The sequence below is a fragment of the Castor canadensis genome, chromosome 14, assembly GCF_047511655.1.
Source record: "Castor canadensis chromosome 14, mCasCan1.hap1v2, whole genome shotgun sequence".
In the NCBI taxonomy this organism is placed as follows: domain Eukaryota; kingdom Metazoa; phylum Chordata; class Mammalia; order Rodentia; family Castoridae; genus Castor; species Castor canadensis.
The window spans coordinates 80,044,752-80,057,205 of record NC_133399.1 but is presented as its reverse complement, the minus strand read 5'-3'; positions in this window follow the sequence as shown (position 1 = coordinate 80,057,205).

Here is a 12,454-nt window from a genome sequence, read left to right as displayed (position 1 = left end):
ATCTTGGGCTAGCCAGTATTGCTTTTGTGTTTAACATGGAGGACACAAAAAGATACAGTGGTTGGGGTGTTGATTCAGCTACAACTCAGTTGGGAATATCTTTTACTTCATTATATTTTTTTGTCTATGGTCCAGAATGCCAACTCAAGAAGACTCTCTGTTGGCCTACTTTAGAAAAATGTCAGATATACCCCCACAAAGCCAAACACTCTAACTGTAAAGAAGAATTTTTTTTAAAAATCACCCCTTGCTTCTGGAAAGCAGGTCTCATTCCTGTGATCGTGGCAATAAGTATGCTTAATTAAAGCACTTGATTAGAATAATCAGCTTGGGCCTGATAGGCCCGAAGCCTCCTGGAGTTGTCTAAATCTACATGTAGACCAGCTGATTGCACCATGCTTCGTTCAGCAATTCCAGACTGAGGCCAGAGCTTTGATTTTAGTCTGCAAAGGCAGGCTTCATCACACTTGCTTTGTAGTGACAACCTCAACTTGATAATATGTGGATCCAGCAGGAATCAGGTCATTCCACTTGGCAAACTGGTCTAGTTTCTTCTTGAATTAGAATTTAAAGTGCTCGAAAGGGGAAATCCAGAAAAACACAGGTGAATTACTACTCTTGCTCTCTACAATGCTTTCCTTGAAACTAATGTCTGAACAAATGCAAAGAACAGTGTAAAACAAATCTTAGAAAATACATTTCTGGGGATAGGACACCCCACTGCCTTCTGCCATAAAATATGCATTTGTCTAGTTACATTCACATGTTACATGGGGTTCTAACCACCTGACCTGAACAAAAGAACATCATCTGAATAGAAGCTCCTAAAATCAAGAACAGCACTCAGGCACTTTAAGAAAAAGGTGAACACCCTAACCGTGCCCACTCCCCATTTGCCATCTTTTCTTTGTGCTTTTGTCCTGGCTGCCTCCCAAATACAGGTATTTCTTCCCCCTGTTGAACAGCAGATCAACTGTCAGATGCACTTTTGGAATGAAGGAATCCAAAAGGAGGTCAGGAGGCACTGACCCACATCACATTCTGTCTATGGCAACACCACCTGGGCAGTGCTCATGGGGCTCACTTGCTGTAGTAGGACAAGGGCCGCCCAACCCATGGACTTCTGCCCAGCTGGGATGGGGTGACATCTGAGCTCCAGCAGAGCAGGTGAGCCCACTCCTGAGGAGCCTTGAACATAGATCTTACCCCTCCATACATACCCCACCTGACTGCAGAGAAGTGCTCCACGTCCAGCACCCCAGCCAGTCCACAAAACTCATCGTATTTTAGGTGAGGTCTAAGGAAGTTAGAGAAATTTGAGTGAGTTGTCCAAGTTCACAGAAGTGACTCGGACCAAGGGGATCAGAGATTTCCTGTCAGCTAGTAGCTTTCATTACATCATACAGTCTCCTGATAATGCTCCCCAGGAAAGTCTGGAGACATTATTCATCACCCCTGTTTGCATGGGCAGCTTGATCTTTCCAAAGCTGCCATAACTTACAGTCATGTTTTCTCATTAAAGATGCTCCTAACGCACTAGTGAGGCACGTGCCAGTATTCCTAGCTCCTCAGCTCATTTGTAGTAAGTATGCCATGCAGTGTTAATGTCTGTTAATCATGATTTTTAAAATAATGACCATGGGGTTATGTAACTAGATTTTCTATAAGGTATTCATTCGACTTTGGCCATCCTACTAAGCCCATGAAAAAATAAAAATTCATTATTTATAAATAAGTCATTATTACCCATTTTGACCACAGCATTAAGCCAGAGTACCAAAGAGGCACTGATGACCGTTGGAATTTTCTACCTTCTAATTTAAGCCACGTAACGAATAGCCTTTCTTGCCAGAGTTCTCATTTGCTATTCACCACCTCTGCAAGCAATGGTCTCTTGATGTCAGTTAATTACTAATAACTTTTAGGTAAATTGAGTAAACCTTTTCATTTATGAACTGACTTAAAATTCCTGTCATGGAGGAATATAGAATTCCTAGAGCTCTGTGGATAGAGAATTTACTATTAACTGATTCTAAGCCTACAGTGACATCATTATTCAGTTTAGAGTTAATGGGTTCCACAAAGCAAATTTAATAAATCCTTCTGGGATCTAAGCTGAGGAAAATTAAAATAAGAAGCATAAATTGTGACTTCTAGGGCAAGAGAGTGGCTTGGTTACAGTCTTCCTGCTTATAGGGTGAATTGTGAGCTGGGCTTTAGCCGGCCCTAGCCACAGGCATTTCAGCCCATTAGGAAGGGAAATCACATTCTTTTACACGTGTGCAGAGATTTCCTGAATTGCATCTACAATGGCTCCTTCTACATGACATAACCCACTGCATAGAACTGACAGGATTTACAAGTGGTCCACTGGGTCAAAAGGAATTCTTTAAATTTTCACAAGTTAACTTTATCCTCAAATGTGAGGGGAGCAGAAACGCTCAAGGAGTTAAAATGGTAAGTTCCCTGGAAGTGGAACTAACTGCTCAGAGGAAGTTTGTGAGGAAAGACACACTTTCTTCCACCTGGGGTTCTTACCACACAGTGTTTAGTGACAGTAGAAGTGAAGACACTGCCCTATCCCAAATTGTCCTCCAAGAGTCATACTAGAGAGCTTCTAATCCACCTAGTCTACAAAATATACTTCAAAAATTATCCTAGGACTCCTGTGTTCATTCTCTCTCTCCCTCTCCCTTCCTCTCCCTCTCTCTCTCTCCATCTCTTTCTCTAGATGTACCACAGCAGATCCTTCTAAGCCTTAGAAGGAAACCCTACTGTTTCCTTGCTAAACCAGACGGACTGTAGCAAATCCCTCGCTCTACTACAGAGAACTAGTCTCTCATCTCCAGGTTACTGACAAAAGGTTATAAACAGCAGGTTTTAAAAATCTCACTTCAGCTCTGACATTATTTCCAAGATCAGGCCTGGTGTCTACGCTGCAGTCTCAAGCATTGACAAGTGACACTGCAGAACACAAGGGAAGATGCGGGATGACAGGGAGGGACAGCAATGGTCAGAGCAGGCCTAGTGCCCTAGAGGGTCAGCCCTTGGGAGGTAGTAAAGCGAAGCCACATCTTTCCCCAAGACTGTCCTCCATTCCTTCTTGCCTGCCCCCATCAGTTCCCAGGACTCTGGTTTCTGGGGAGGGGAGAAACGGTCACCATAGCTGGAGGCGCAGTGGCTGGGGTCTCAGCAGGGAGGCCCGGGGCTCCTGCGCGGGTCCTCCAACCAGTCTGCTGCTGATGGCGGCCACGAGACCCTGTCGGGAAGGGCTGCAGCGCCCCCTAGTGGATGAGGACAGTCGTGGATGCCAAAGCCCAGCGCCACGACCAGAAACCAAAATTAACCCCCCCCTCCCGCCACCCTCTCCCCTCTCCACGGTTGGGCCAATTCGAATGATCCCCCTTTCCCCGTCCTTGCTCTGCCCGCAGACTCTCACACACACAGCGATTGCTTCTGCTTCACGCACCACCTCACTGAGGCCTGGTCCCTGCAAAAATCGCTCCCAGGAGTTACCTCCACGCCAAGCGGAATCTGTCACGCTATGTTCCCCTCGCCTGGCAGATCAAAATGAGACCCTTCCCCCAGGACTTGCCCGCGGGCTATTTGAGTTCTGCAGCCCCCCAAAACAGTGATTTCTCAGCTACCACGTTGTTTCCCTTCTACTTTCCACGTTAACAGTCCTCAGGCTAGGAAGGCCTTCCCAGAAGGACAGATCATTTAAATTCAGAGTGGCATTTTTATTTCTGCAGGAGCTAAGCTCTCACAGAAAGTGCTAAAATGACAGCCTGGAAAAGCCAACTCTGTCCTGCTTCCCTACCACTCCCTGTCCCCCTCAGCTTGGCTTCACTGCCAGGGTGACATTCAATCTCTTTCCTCTGCCACAGGGAGGAATAATTGGGTTTTCAACCTTTGGCTCCTGGGCTGTCACCCAGAGAAGCCAACGGGCACTAATTTTAAGTGGCAGCCTGTACCAGAGTCCTGCCTTCAAAACTGTCCCTGGCTAGAGCCTGCTGGGGCTTCTGGGGGCCTGTGGAGACCCAATAAATAGGCCCATTTTCCTAATCACCTGCTCACTGAGATGAGAAAGGAGACCAAAGATGACACATGGAAGTCAAAATACCACCTAAGGGAAAGACCAAGTTGAAGGATGTTGTTTCATGTGAAAAGCAAACTTGCCTGCTAACTGGATGCCTCAGTTAGCTGGGTGTCTTGCCCTTGGCTGACAGCGCCACTGGCCCAGGCAGAAGGCTGGTACTGGGGCAGGGAGCACCAGGAACTCCCCAGGAGCCGTAAGTGCACCCTTCATTCTTTCCGAGTCACGGAAGGTACCGCAGGTCCCCGGAGAGCTTGAACAACACAGAGATTGCCTGGTGTGAAATCTCAACATACGCAGAGACACACACATGCACCAAGAGCCACCAAGGAGTTAGTGGCACCTAGAAGGCAGAGGCACATTGCCCCAGGCTGCAGGACCCTGGATTTACCTCATAGTCAGTCAACAGCTAGTTGCACTGGGCCAGGTCACTTCCCTCCTCTGGCCTCTGTCAAGGGACAAGGTGGCTCTCCAAGGGCGGCGCCTCCTTCCTGCTCTGACAGCTGCGTTTGTCTTTGGTGGCTGCTAGGGAAAATAGTCCTAAAACACCAGTTCTTGCCGAGCAAGTCCAGGCTGGCAGCCCTCCAGATTCAGAGGCCCCGTGTCATAAATCTGCTCCCAATTCGAGTTCTACACCTTTGCTCCCAGACCTCATCACCCCACCCCCACTGCCATACCCGAGTGGCCTGGAGTCTCTGCCAACTGGAGGGGGAGGAGGGGAGGAGAGCCAGCCCTGGGCTCCTTGAAGGCAGTGACTCCCCAGTTACTTCCCGCGGGTTAAGATACACGACTGGCCTTGCCTGGCTCTTGTAAATCAAAGGAAACAGGACTAGCCTTGCCACACTCGGCTCTGGCTGCGGCCTCTACCAATTAGCACTCCAGTTAATCAAACTTAGCAGGTCCCTGGAGAGGCAGGCAGCTGGGAGAGGCCCCAGAGCAGTGCAGACCTGCTTGTTAAACCCAGCTCTGCCTGGCCCAAGGCAGCCACTTGCCGTCTCTGCATCTCAGTTTTCTCCATCTTTAAAGTGGGCCAGAAGCTCTGCCCTGAGCCGCTCTGTGCCCATAAGCAATGCACACATGTTCACGTGTGTGCGTGCGTGTGGTGGGGGAGGGGGAGGCAGAAAAGGCCAGAATGAAGAGCTTGGGTGATTTTAAGGCTAGTACCTGGACTTCTGGTGCATCTCCTGGAGAGTCCCTGGAACGTGTCTCGCTGCCCAACGCTGTGGGCCCTGGGCTATGTTAGAAGCGTCCCCTAGAAGGGAACTGCTCCCTCTAAACTCCCTGGCCAGGGGACTGGGGACTGGTGATCAGGCCCCCATTTTGACTGCACAAAAGCACTCAGGATGCCACTGTCCCCCACCCCAGCTCTCTCTGGTCACCTTTTAGGATAATGTACACTTGGTGGTTATTGAATTGCGCCTAGAGTCACATAGGATAGGCTCACCTTCAAAAACACTGCCCACAACCAGCTGCTCCAGGCTTTGCCCAGATCCAGAAAAGGAAACCGAATGGCTCAGTGACGTGGGCAAAGAACAGGACCACAGCATCCTTGTGTCTGTGCCCAATGGGCAAAGTCTTGTCCCTTTCTGGCAGCCTTGAAGGCCATGACTGACCTTACTGAACACCAGGTCTCTTTGCCCCAGGTCTCCTTGCCAGGCCCTGCTCAGTGCACAGGGACTTCAGGTCTCATCACAACACTCCAGGTGCCCCACCTCAAGCCAGAGCCAAGGGGCGACAAGGGGATTACGATGTTATCTCATGCGTAAGAGCCTCTCTGCTTGTGTTGGTGTCTAAGCTCCCATGCTGCCAAAAAAAAAAGGAAAGAAATAAAAGACAAAGTTTCTGTTGCCACTGGCCAGCTGCTGTTCACTGTGGGAGAGAACAGTAACAGTGGCAGCTTGGCCTGACCTCAGCCTTCATGTCACACGAGGGTCCAGGTAGAGGGGGCAGTCACAGGAGACTCCCCCAGGCTTCATAAGCCAACTGCCCTTTGTGCCCATGTGGGAACCAAGTAAAGGGAGGGGCCCACGGAGCTGGGCAGCCTGGGGCCCTACCGACCCCTTCTCTGTCCCCTTAGCACCTGTCCATTGCCACCAGCCCCCTTCAGCATCTGGGTTCTGATGGATTAGAATCCAGCACTGCCCATGGCCATGACTGTCCCCACCCTGTCCTCAGCCAGGCCTGGCTGCAGCCCCAAGGAGACCTATGTCCCCCAGAGAAGAGACCTCAGACCCAGCCACGCCCAGGGATGCCTCATGTCTTACCACTCCCCATACACACTTCCTGGTACCACCACAAACACACACAATCACACACACACACACACACACACACACACGTGTTTCTGCACAAGCATGGGCAACCTCCTGGTGTCTCTTCGCTTCAGTTTCCTCCTTCTGTAAAGTGGACCAGATCCTCTGCACTGAGATACACCTTCCCATAATGCTTGAGACACAGAGACAGAAACAGAGATAGACAGTGTCCCTACCTCCCTGTCTCTAGGGCACTCCTTCCTTTTCTCACATTGGAGAAAGTCCCTGTCAAGAAAGCAGAGCCTCCCTCAGCGCCTCAGAGCTAAGGGTGTCCCTGCTCCTGGGTCTGGAGCCTGGCAAACTGCAGGTTCTGCAGCTGTCAGGAGAGAGGTGGGAAAGGGGCTGTCTCTCCCCCCTAGAAGTGCCAGGACACTCCCTGGACCCCCAATGTGCCATCACCCCATTTCCATCCCCGTGCACCTCAACAAGCCAGAGGGGACTGCAAAGGCTGGAATCTGAGCACCCTAAAGCCTGTGGGAAAATGGTTTGCATCGTTTGCAGCTGTGGGTGGGGGTTTTTTTGTTTATTTCTTCTTTACCAGTGCAGTCTCACAGGAACCAACCGACAAAGGCCTAGCTGCTCAGACTGAAGTGGGAGGGGAGTCCAGCCCCCCCTACATGTGAGAGCCATGTGCAATTCCTCCAGAATCCCGCATCCAGTGGGAGCAGTGCTTGCCATGAGCACAGACTATGGAGCCAGCCTGTCTGGGGGAGTGTGGCAGGCTTCCTGAAGAGGGAAAGGCTGAGCTGAGTTGGGGAAGAGCAGCAGTGGCCTGGAGGCCCCGTAGAGTGAGGGCACAGGACAAGACACAGGCTCTGGGGCCTTGCCAGCCAGGCCTTCCCGCCTTCCAGTTACATAAATTGTAATGTGGTTTGCCTCCCTTTTTAGAAATTGGGGATCACAGCCCTGTGTGGTTATTGTGAGATCAAGCCAATTGGTGTGTGCCAAGTCTTGGCACAATGTCCCAGAAAGCTTGGTGTGCCATATGTGTTTGCCGTATGGCTACTGAGCATCTCAGTCATTGCCATGCTGCCCAGAGCTGAGCTTCTAAGGGGCTAATCCTCCTCCTGCCACCAGCCCGAAGTCAGGACCTCAGGTGTACATTTAGTAGACCTGTGTGTATTGGCTCCCTCCCACAGCGGGCAGGGTCACTGGGTGCATATTCTGGGGGCCTCTCCCAGCAGTGCTCATCCAAGATGGACCTCCATGGGCCGAAGCCTGGAGCACAGGGTCCCTCCCTGTGTGCCCCATGAGGTTTTACCCACCTCCAGCAGGACAGGAACTTCCCCAAGATCCATGGCTAGTGCAGGGGGAACTGTGGCTGAAATTCTATCTATTTCAGGGGTTTTTGGGGGCCAGGGGGTTGGTGGTACTGAGGTTTGAACTCAGGGCCTATGTTTGCTAGGCAGGCACTCTACTACTTGAGCCACCCCTCCAGTCTTTTTTGCTCTGGTTATTTTGGAGATGGGCAGCTTTGGCCATGATTCTCCTAGTTATGCTTCCCACTTAGTTGGGGTGACAACTAAGTTTGCAAGTTGGGGTCTTGCAAACTTTTTTGCCTGGGCTGACCTCCAACCTCACTCCTCTCCATCTCAGCCTCTTCAGTAGCTCGGATTACAGCTGTGGCTGTGACTGAACTTCTAACCTCTGTGACTCACATCATTGTACCCAATATCCAAGCTCTGAGTTCTATCTCCAAGATATCCACACAACTCCCTCTCCAGCTTCTTCAGGTCCAGATGTGCTGGATACTTCCTGAAATTCAGCTGAGTAGAATTTCTTCCAAATTCCAAGAAATCTGCACCTCCTCCCACCACTGCAGCTCCCAGGAAAAGAAATCCCTCACCCCCACCAGGAAGTCTGCCTGACTCCCACCAGACAGACTGGGGTCCATACTCTGTGCTCACGGCAATCCCAACTGGATATGGGATTCTGAAAGACAAGGCCTTTCCCCTCCAGCACATTCCACATTGCCTCTCACATGCAAGGGGCCACCATTCCCATTGCCTAGCTGGGCTGCTGAGCCTCTGGCCCCACCTTGCCCCAGTGACCCTCTGGCCTGGCACCTGCTTTGTGGCACCATTGCCAGCCTAGGCCTGGTGTCACCCAAATCTCAAGCAAGTCCATCTCATTGGCTCCTCAGACAATTGGGATCCAAGGGTGTGCCCCGGGGTTAGGAAGGCACCCATATCCGTGTTCCAAATATAGGAACAGAGTCTGTAGGAAACCCTACAGACTCTGTTTGACAAAACATCCAGAATGCCTCTGAAAAATGAGCACTTGTTTCAAAAATAAACTTTCAATCTTGAAATTACAGCTTAGAAAGCGATGATGTAAAATATTAAAGAGCAAAGGAGGCCATGGCAGGCGACCAGTTCTGTGATGACCGTGGCCAAAGAAGCCTTTGAGCTCACCCACGCTCATTGCGACAGAGTCCCTCCCCACCCCCACCCTGTCTGCTCCCATGGTGACCTCTCCTCACCTCTTTGCTCTCCCTTGGCTGGCCTCATTACAGAGAGGAGCAGACTATGTTGTTTCTATCTCTAACTATGTTGAATAGCTAGAGATCCTATTTTTTCTTTTTTTGTGGTACTGGCGTTTGAACTCAGGGCCTCACACTTGCTAGGCAGGCACTCTACCATTTGAGCCACGCCACCAGCCTTTTTTTGTGTTGAATATCTTTGAGATAGGGTCTTGCAAAGTATTTGCCCTGGGTTGGCTTCAAACCATGATCCTCTTGACCTCTGCCTCCAAAGTAGCTAGGATTACAGGTGTGAGCCACTGACACCCAGACCTTTTTTATCTTTTAAAGTCATTAGATTAAAATGTCATATTTCTCTATAACTGGACAATAGGTGCCCAGTGCTGCCAGCTGGAAGCTCCTAAAGGCATACTGAACGTCCCTCCCAGGCCCAGTGGCCTTCTTCTTGAGGAACACACAATCCTTGAATTAGTCTATTTCTGTTGCTATAACAAAATACCTGAGGCTGGTGTTTTATAAATAAAAGTTTATTCAGTTCACAGTTTGGGAGGTTGAAAGCCCAAGATTGGGCAGCCGAATCAGCTCTGCTGCAGGGGAGGGCCTTCTGGCTGCATCATTACTTGATGGGAAGCTTGCAAGAGGCACAGAGCAGTCCCGTGATGAAACAGGAAGCAAGGAAAGCTCAAGGCTAGGTTGGTTCTTTTTATACCATCTTGTTCTCTCAGAAACTACCTGGGGTCCCACGAGAACTATATTAATCCCTTCTGAGGACAGTTCCCCTAATGCCTTAAACTACCTTCCCCCAGTCCCCAACCTCTTAGGTGTTCTACCTCACTGGGGACCAAGCTTCCTGCACACAAACTTTGGGGAACACACTCAAGCCATGGCCTCCCCAAGCCCCTTCATCCCCTCTTATCTTCCTAGCTGTGAGGAAGCAGCTGAGGAAAGGGTTACCTCTTCCAGTGAAGCACTGAGGAAGCTTTCCCAGAGTCCTGCTGTGCCGTCACCCCTTCTCCGTCCAAGGTCCTTGGCCACAGGGCAGGGAAGCCAGAGGGGACCCTACAGAGGGCCAGACATTCTTTGAGATTCTAGTCCATGATTTGCATGGATTTTAATCATGGGCCTTTTTTTAATCAATTAAATTCATTCATTCCCTTGGACCAGCATTGAGCAGGTGCAGAGCTCCAGGAAAATGCTCTATCCCAGGCTGGTGCTGCCAAGAGACCTGCAAGAAAACTCAGGTGACATCCTGTGCGTGTGGCCTTTGATTTATCCTTCAACCTGGGCTTGGAGTCCTTGAAAAGAAAAATCCTCCACCTATGCTTTCCTGAAAATAAAGGCATCAGTCACCAAGCCCTTTCTAGTCCTCTAGGGCCAGCCTTCCCATGGGGCCCCAGGCCTCACGTCTATTCTCTGCAGAGCCAGACTTGACAAATGGCTGTGCTCACATCTCCTCTGCATGGTGAGCCACCTCTGCTACTAAGCAACCTAATACTTCTGCTGCTGCCCAGTTGCTTGGTGTCCTGGTCACCAAACCACAGCCTTCCTTCCATCAGACCCACTGCCTCGAAGCCCTCCTTGTATCTGCATCCAGACCCTTTCCTTCCTCTCTGGAGTGAGCTATCTCTGCAGCGGCTCCCCTTGACTTGGCCTCTGTCCTTGGGAAAGTGATACGTGGTGAGGACACCATCCCTTCCCACCTGTCCCCACAGGCTTCACCCTCCCAATGGGAGTGGCTTTGGGTCTCTGCTGAGGTCAGCATCAGCCCTCCTGGAACCAGAAGAGGAGAGGGCGGGCTCTGAGGTGCACACATAGCAGAAGTTCCAGCTCTCACGTACTAAAGGCTGTGGCCATGTTACAGAATCTACCGTGCTTGGCTCCTTTTGTAGACTGTGTATGGTAGCCAACAGCCACAGGAACACCTATGGTGCATAATGCATGCTGGACAGAACACTACATGCTTTGCATCAATGGCTCACCTTGTTCTCTCAAACATCCCTGCTCAATAGACAATCTTCCCCTCCTAGAGCTGCAGAATCTGAAACACAGAGAGGTGAACTAACTTGTCCAGGGTCACACAGCTCATAGATATCAAAGCAAGAATTTGACTCCAAAATCTAAACTGCCTCCCACATTTGACAGGAAGATTAAATGAAGCTCAGGACCAAAGACCTGAAGCTGTCTCCTGACCTTGTTCTGAGACGACTGAGTCCTCACGAAACCCAACCAGGCACCGACTCTCATGACCTCCAGCCGCTCTCTAGGCCTAACTGTCTGCTACAATTCATTGAGGACCCACTATGTGCTATGAACCGTGCAGGCGGTTCAGATCTGTATCTCTAATCCAATCCTGAACGGTAGGCTGCATTACACTTCCATTTATAGGGGAGGAAGCTAAAGCTAAAAACTGGGCCAGGACTGAAATTCAGGTACATGTCACTTCGAAGCCTGAGGCCTTTCCTTCGTGGTCTCCTACCTCCGTAGCACGGGCACCAGTTGCTGGTTTCTGTGTCTAGCTCCTAGACGCTACGCTCTTTGGGGTCACTCAGGTTTGTATCTCCAGCCTCCATGGTACTGGGCGGGGAACGGGTGGCTGTGAGTTATGGAGCTTAGTGAATGAGGAATAAATGAACAAACATTAGTGGCCAATGTGCTCTTTTGTCCTCCTTCCCGAAAACTCTGGCCCAGGAACCAGAGCACTAACCACACAAGGGCTGTCACTCTTACGCAGAGCTAAGCGCCCTGCTCCTCAAACCCCTTTCTCTGGGGCTACAGACCCCATGTCCCATCCCTGTGACCACCAGTCAACAAAAGAATCCTGACCACTGCTCTCCCCAGCATCTGCTCTGTGAGCCCCGGGCCCTGGAGACCACAGCCTGTCCTCACTAGCTGGCAAGGCCACCAGCAGCCCCAGGAGCAGGGGCCCCTTCCCACAGAGGTGCAGGCCTCTGGACTGTGTCCCACACTGTCATTATCCTCCCCAGCGTGGCTTTTCCCTGGGCATCTCTGTCCACCTTCAGCCACTTCATGCCACCATGCCCTTGGCTTGCAGCCTCTATATCATTCACACTGTTCCTTCTCCTGGGCTGTTTTGGGGACATGGTGCCAGAGTCCTTCTGGTCACCAGGCTGTGTTCTCCCAGACAGCTTGTCTCCCCCATCCAAAGCAGTCACCAGGATCCCCAGATCCCAGATGGCTTGGCCTAGCACTCAAGCCTCACCCCAGGGCTTCTCCCCAGCCAAGGACTCGCCTGCTCCCTCTGGCCACACCGGCCACCAGCTCTTCTTCCTTGCCAGGCCTCAGGTTCCTTGGCCTTTGCCTAGAATCCCTGTTCCTTAGCATTCAACACAACTCTGCCAACTGACTTCTGGTGTTCCAACTGCTCCCGAGTTTCCTGATTCACTGCACCGGGTCCCACCTTCCTGCACGCCCCCTCCCCACTTTCCCCAGGAGGGAAATTGAAGGCAGTTTAAAATAGAACAAATCAAAGTGCAGAGGCTGGTGCCAACCACGGCTCAGCGGGAACCACGGGAGGCTCCAATTCCCTCCTGCTGGAAGGCCTCT